General features: G+C 42.3%; 1 protein-coding gene across 1 annotated transcript in view; it reads right to left on the reverse strand.

The window, feature by feature from the left end:
• Window positions 1–7,217, reverse strand: part of LOC129832809 (voltage-dependent T-type calcium channel subunit alpha-1I-like) — a 288,049-nt gene that overhangs the window by 134,193 nt on the left and 146,639 nt on the right. The window lies entirely within an intron of this gene.

Raw genomic sequence — 7,217 nt, forward strand, 5'->3', positions numbered from 1 at the left:
AAAACAGGAGAAAAAAGAGAGAGGGTGTATGTGGAGAGGAAAGGTGTGTGTGTGCCACAGGAGGTTGGTGAGGGGTGGACGACTCATAATAATGGAACACAACATGTGTTTGATGTGTTTGATACCATTCCATTTATTCCCTTCCAGCCATTACTATGAGCCCGTCTTCTCCAATTAGGTGCCACCAGCCACCTGTGGTGTGGAAAGAGAGGTGTGTGTGTGTGTGACTGCGAGGTGTGTGTTCCTCTGTGTGTGGCTGCAGCTGCTCCCGTACACATCAATCAGGCTGTGTGTTTGTCAGAGTAATTAGCCGCCACAGGCCTCTATCTAATTGTTCTCTCTTTTTTAACACTCCTTTTTTTGGCTCCATCCCTTCATCTCTTAGCCTTTTATGTATCCTGGGTTTCCAATGGATGACGCAGGCTAGGGGCTAGGGAGTGTGTGTGTGTCAGTATTATGTCCAGTATGCTTCCACTGTGCTGTAACCCCTGTTACTCTCTCCTTGGGAAGTGGCAATCCACAGCAGTAGGATTGGGAGAGAACTGACACCGGGTGTGTGTGTATATGGGTGTGTGGGTATATGGGTGTATATGTATATGGTTGTGTGTGGGCGTGTGGGTATATGGGTGTGTAGGTATATGGGTGTGTGGGTATATGGCTGTAAATGTATATGGGTGTGTGTGGGCGTGTGGGTATATGGGTGTGTAGGTATATGGGTGTGTGGGTATATGGCTGTATATGTATTTGGGTGTGTAGGTATATGGGTGTGTGGGTATATGGGTTTGTGAGTAAATGTGTGCGTACCTGTGTTTTGTAGGTGTTATGTGAGTTTGTGTGAGACGCTGGCACGCCTGTGTGTGTGTGTGTGTGTGTGTGTGTGTGTGTGTGTGTGTGTGTGTGTGTGTGTGTGTGTGTGTGTGTGTGTGTGTGTGTGTGTGTGTGTGTGCGTGTGTGTGTCTCTGTGTGTCTGTGTGTGTTCATGCGTGCAGTGTGAGCTGTAATCCTGGTCTGCACTCGGCGATAGCTCAGCTCAACTCTATTCTCCATAGCACAGCAAACAGCAGGATCAGCAGGAAAGGACAGCACACACACTGAACACAAAGCCAAGCAGAGAGGCAGAGGGGACACAGAGAAAATGGGATTTCTATAACACCTTAATTCTGATGGTATCAATCAAACCTAAATATTTATTGATCGATCGATTGGTCTGTCTGTCTGTCAATCAGTACATCCCTCCCTACTCCAGTAGAAAATAATCCATGCGAGTGCAAATAGACAAATCTGAGATGTAGTCTAGCCCTGTGGAATATTGGGCCACAGCTGTAGTGGGCCAGAAAGGATTATGGGAAAAAGGGAAGGGGTCCCCGGGGAAAAGGAGAGTGAGGTTCATGAGAGAGATGCATCAAGGGAGAAGGGCCAGAGAGTCTGACTGGAACAGCATAGTATAACATCAACATTTCTCCAATACTGCAGTCCAATGAAAGAGTATGTGTGTGTGTGCCTGTGATTAACGCAGTGATAATGTGAATCAGTGATATTGGACTTCCTGGTGATTAGGATCAAAGTATCCTGCTGATCAGAATCACTAATCACACGCGCGCACACACACGCGCGCACACACACACACACGCACACGCGCACACACACACACACACACACTGAGACCCTCCCCTTCTTGGTGTCACTGATCTTTAAGGTTTCATGTATTTCAATGCATCTCTCGTCTTTCTTTCACTGACACATCACCTTGAAACAGGCAGCAGACAAAATCAATGCCAACCTATCCTAGCCTTCCTAGTAGTACAGTAGAATGTCAACTATCTGTTTGACTGCAGTAAGATTGGAGGTCAAACTTCAGAGTCTGTAAGTTCATTACAGTAGTGCTCACTGATAGGATCATCTGACCACCTTTGATTTATACCTCCACTTAATACCAGCCCTTAATATATAGGGAAGGAGAGAGAGGAGGAGAGAGAGAGAGAGAGAGAGAGAGAGAGAGGGAGAGAGAGAGAGAGGGGGAGAAAGAGAGAGAGAGAGAGGGAGAAAGAGAGAGGGGGGGGGAGAGGCAGAGAGAGAAAGAGGGAGAGCGATAGAGGCAGAGAGAGAGGTAGTAATAAAATTGAGAAAGGGGAGAAAGAGAGAGAGAGAGTATGTGAGAAAAAGAGAGAGAGAGAGAGGGAGGGAGAAAGAGAGAGAGAGAGAGGGAGAAAGAGAGAGAGAGAGGGAGAGAGAGAGAGAGGGGGGGAGAAAGAGAGAGAGGGGGGGAAAGAGGCAGAGAGAGAAAGAGGGAGAGCGATAGAGGTAGAGAGAGAGGTAGTAATAAAATTGAGAAAGGGGAGAATTAAGTGGGAAGTAAGAACAATAAATAGGAGAGAAAAATTAAACGGCCTATTTATATAATGAATATTAATTCGGAGGGCAGAAATGACTAAATATTAAAGCATTAGGCCTCTCACTAAAGGCTTCAGTCATACAAAAGTTATACTTAAATCCAAACTGGTTCTCTAGCAGATTAGAATGTCTCAACCCGTGTTCAAGAATGACATTTTTCCCTTTACTCAGATTACCTCTTATTATCTCCAAAATGTCGCTATTTTTAAAACAAGCCATAGATAGTTGGTTGCAATTTCAGTTTAATCCACCAGAAAAGACAGAACAAATATTACAACAAATATTATGGTTCAACTCAAATATGATAATTGATAAAAAACATATTTTTTTATCTAAAAAAAGGTATAATCTTTGTAAATTATTGTTATGGGATTTTTATGAATAATGACTAAATGATGTATACATTGAACTAGAAATATAACTAACAGAATTATATCCTGTCTGATGAAGAATGTTTGTCCATAAGAAAGAGGGACTGTTAGCAGGCAAGGAACTGTGTCAGACATCTTGTGACCACTGTGGAACTGATAACAGGGAAGAAAGTCTCCCCACCCAGGGAGGGGAGAAACCTTGGGCTTGTAGTAGATTGTATAGCAGGTGGCAGGCAATGTATGAGAAGACTTGTGAACTATATTGTCTGAGAGGAGGAGGGACATTTATGACGAAATGAGAGGTTTATAAACCAATGTACATGTAATGATTGGAGGAACGTTCCCGTAAATAAACATTTGACTATTGTAGACTGGGCCTCTGTCTGTTTTTATTTCTATCAGTATCTTACATATCCTGATATAGCAGACTGAGTCATTTAATTTAATTGGTTAAAGAACATGAGAACTTAATTCTCTTAACAATTATATCATATATAGGACTGGTGTAGTTATGTCACATATTCAGCTAACATAAATGTTTGGAAACGTCTGCTCTACTCAAAATTACAACCGACTAATTGCAGCATTACCTGAAAAATGGAAGTGGCCAGTGGAAGGGGGAGAAAGTAAGGAACTTCTCTGTCAGCTCTGCATTAAAGACCAAAATTATAGCAGTTTAATTGTAAAGACCAAAAAATTGACAGACCAGTGTGCCATATAGATTGAAAAATGATACAACGCTGGATTTTAATTTAAATTAATATTCAGAATTCTTGGAACCAATAGAATAGAATGTTGTATGGGGGATACAACCATCCCAGCTCTGCAGATTTTGCTGGGAAGAGACAGAATCATTAGTTCATTTGTTTTGGTACTGTCCATATGTAGCTTGTTTTTGGTCGCAGGTTCAGGAATGGCTGAAGAATTGCAACATTTACCAGGAGCTAACTAGGTGATTTAAAACATTTTAGTCAGTCGATCAATAATATAATACTTCTAGCAAAAAAATTATGTTTAATTTACAATCAGTAGAATCTATCAGAATAGAAAGGTTCAGAACTTTTGTAAAACATCACAGGACAATTGAAAAATATGGCAAATAGAAGTCAAAGCTGAATGTTGTTCAGAGATAGATGGGAGGGGTTAAGTGGGGCTGAAGGATGGGACTAAAAACAATCAAAAGATAACTATTGTAAAATATACTGTGTCCGTAAAATGCATATAGTATATACAGTGGCAAGAAAAAGTATGTGAACTCTTTGGAATTACCTGGATTTTTGCATAAATTGGTCATCAAATTTGATCTGATTTTCATCTAAGTGTAATGAACACGAGGGAGAGAGAGCTGGTGTAAAACGCAGAGCGCAACAGGTGTTTAATGAAAGGGACCATAGGAGGAGGCAGGAAGCTGGGTCCAGGGGCAGGCAGAAGGTCATACACGGTAGTCCAAAAATGGAAAACAGTACAGGCATGGAATAAGCAAAAGGCGTCGTGAGTGAGGCAGGCAAAAACTATCATACACGGGAGGAGAGAAGAACGGGGAAAAACCGGAGCTCCGAATAGGTGTGTCTCAAAACAAACAATACCTCACAGTGATGGGGTGCAAGGAACTGAACTAAATAGTGTGGGATGATGACATGCAGGTGTGTGAACAGGTGATTAGAATTCCGGTGATTGGGATCTAGAAAGTGAGCTGGAAAGTGGGCTGCGTTCCGGGGATCTAAGTGTTTGGAAGTGTGAGTTGGACGCAGACGTTACACTAAGTCACAACAATAGACAAACATAGTGTGCTTAAACTAATAACACACAAATGATTGTATTTTTGTTGTTTATATTGAATACATAATTTAACCATTCACAGTGTAGGTTGGAAAAAGTATGTGAACCCCTAGGTTAATGACTTCTCCAACAGCTAATTGGAGTCAGGAGTCAGCTAACCTGGAGTCCAATCAATGAGACGAGATTGGAGATGTTGGTTAGAGCTGCCTTGCCCTATAAAAAACACTCACAACATTTTGTTTGCTATTCACAAGAAGCAATGCCTGATGTGAACCATGCCTTGAACAAAAGAGATCTCAGAAGACCTAAGATTAAGAATTGTTGACTTGCATGATGTTGTGCAAGGATACAAAAGTATCTCTAAATGCCTTGATGTTCATCAGTCCATTGTAAGACAAATTGTCTGTAAATGGAGAAAGTTAAGCACTGTTGCTACTCTCCCCAGGACTGGCCGTCCTGCACAGATGACTGCAAGAGCACAGTGCAGAATGCTAAATGAGGTTAAGAAGAATCCTGGAGTGTCAGCTAAAGACTTACAGAAATCTCTGGATCATACTAACATCTCTGATGAGTCTACGATACGTAAAACACTAAACAAGATTGGTGTTCATGGGAGGACACCACGGAAGAAGCCACTGCTGTTCAAAAAAAGCATTGCTGCACATCTGAAGTTTGCAAAAGTGCACCTAGATGTTCCACAGCGCTACTGGCAAAATATTCTGTGGACAGATGAAACTAAAGTTGAGTTGTTTGGAAGGAACACACAACACTGTGTGGAGAAAAAAAGGCCCAGCACACCAACATCAAAACCTCATCCCAACTGTAAAGTATGGTGGAGGGAGCATCATGGTTTGGGGCTGATTTGCTGCCTCAGGGCCTGGACAGCTAACTATCATTGACGGAAAAATGAATTCCCAAGTTTATCAAGACATTTCGCAGCAGAATGTAAGGACATTTCGCAGGAGAATGTAAGGCTATCTGTCCGCCAATTGAATTTCAACAGAAGTTGGGTGATGCAACAGGACAACAACCCAAAACACAGAAATAAATCAACAACAGAATTGCTTCAACAGAAGAAAATACGCCTTCTGGAGTGGCCCAGTCAGAGTCCTGACCTCAACCTGAATAAGATGCTTTGGTATGAACTCAAGAGAGCAGTTCACACCAGACATTCCAAGAATATTGCTGAACTGAAACAGTTTTGTTAAGAGGAACGGTCCAAAATTACTCCTGTCCGTTGTGCAGGTCTGATCCGCAACTACAGAAAACGTTTGGTTGAGGTTATTGCTGCCAAAGGAGGGTCAACCAGTTATTAAATCCAAAGGTTCGCATACTTTTTTCCACCCTGCACTTTGAATGTTTACACAGTGTGTTCAATAAAGACATGAAAACCTATAATTGTCTGTGTGTTAGTAGTTTCAGCAGACTGTTTGTCTATTGTTGTGACCTAGATGAAGATCAGATCAAATTTGATGACCAATTTATGCAGAAATCCAGGTATTTACAAAGGGTTCACATACTGTTTCTTGCCACTGTATAAGAAGGTCGTAGAAGACTAAGTGTTGTCCAATTAGTGGAGGGATGGTAGGGTTAAGGGAAAATAACGTTACATTTTTTTCAATATATATTTATAGTTCCTCCAATAATTGGGAGGATTGGAAATGATTCCGACAATTCAACTGATGGAAGCCACAATCTATCTGCATTTTTAAAACTGATCAACCCCCCCAACACAAAAGACATGTACTGAGAAATACAAACTAGATAAATAAACTATGGACAGAGAGAGAGGAGAAACAGGACAGATAATCCCAGTGTGTCCTTTCCCCGGGGTAATGAACTTTATGGGGAACTGTCAGCTCCAGCCAACACCGTCTGGACCACCGTCCTGATCAATTAGCCTGGTGGCTAATGACAGCTAATGGAAGACAAGTACTGAGGCACTCTGCCTGAAACACATACCAGCACATACAAAGACGCATGCAGGCATAGAAGCACTCACACACAAACGGCGATGGAACACACACACACACACACTTCAATCACCGCCCCTTGGCAGTCCTCTGAGATGCAGTGCTCAACTCAAATAAAGATGAATGTCCATCTATCTAGCCCAGTAATTCTGTTATGGCAGAGCTTATGCTCTCTTTTTCTCACAATCATTTACACGCCTGACAGGGTGTGTGTGTGTGTGTGTGTGTGTGTGTGTGTGTGTGTGTGTGTGTGTGTGTGTGTGTGTGTGTGTGTGTGTGTGTGTGTGTGTGTGTGTGTGTGTGTGTGTGTGTGTGTGTGTCTGTGACCTGCTAGGTGACTGCTGTAAAGGTTGATGAGGCTGCTGTCAGAACAGGCTGAGCTTATGCATTTATAATTAGCTCTTTACTCAATGGACTAACTCAACCACCCCCTAACAAACACACACTATTTTTCTAAGGATTTTATAGAGCTAGAGAGAGAAAGGGAGAAATAGGGAGAAAGAAAAAGTGAAAGAGCGAGAGGGAGAGAGAGAAGGAAAGAGCAGGAGGAAGAGAGAGAAAGATAGACAGACAGGGAGATACGCCAACACCTGGCATGTCATGTGGCTCAAAGCAGACAGAAGCATCTTGTTATGTAAGGCATCACAACACAACAGCAACACTCCATGTGAGCTGAGCCCTGCAGCACAGAACAGACAACAGC

Source organism: Salvelinus fontinalis, chromosome 34 (assembly GCF_029448725.1).
Source record: "Salvelinus fontinalis isolate EN_2023a chromosome 34, ASM2944872v1, whole genome shotgun sequence".
NCBI classification, from domain to species: Eukaryota; Metazoa; Chordata; class Actinopteri; order Salmoniformes; family Salmonidae; genus Salvelinus; species Salvelinus fontinalis.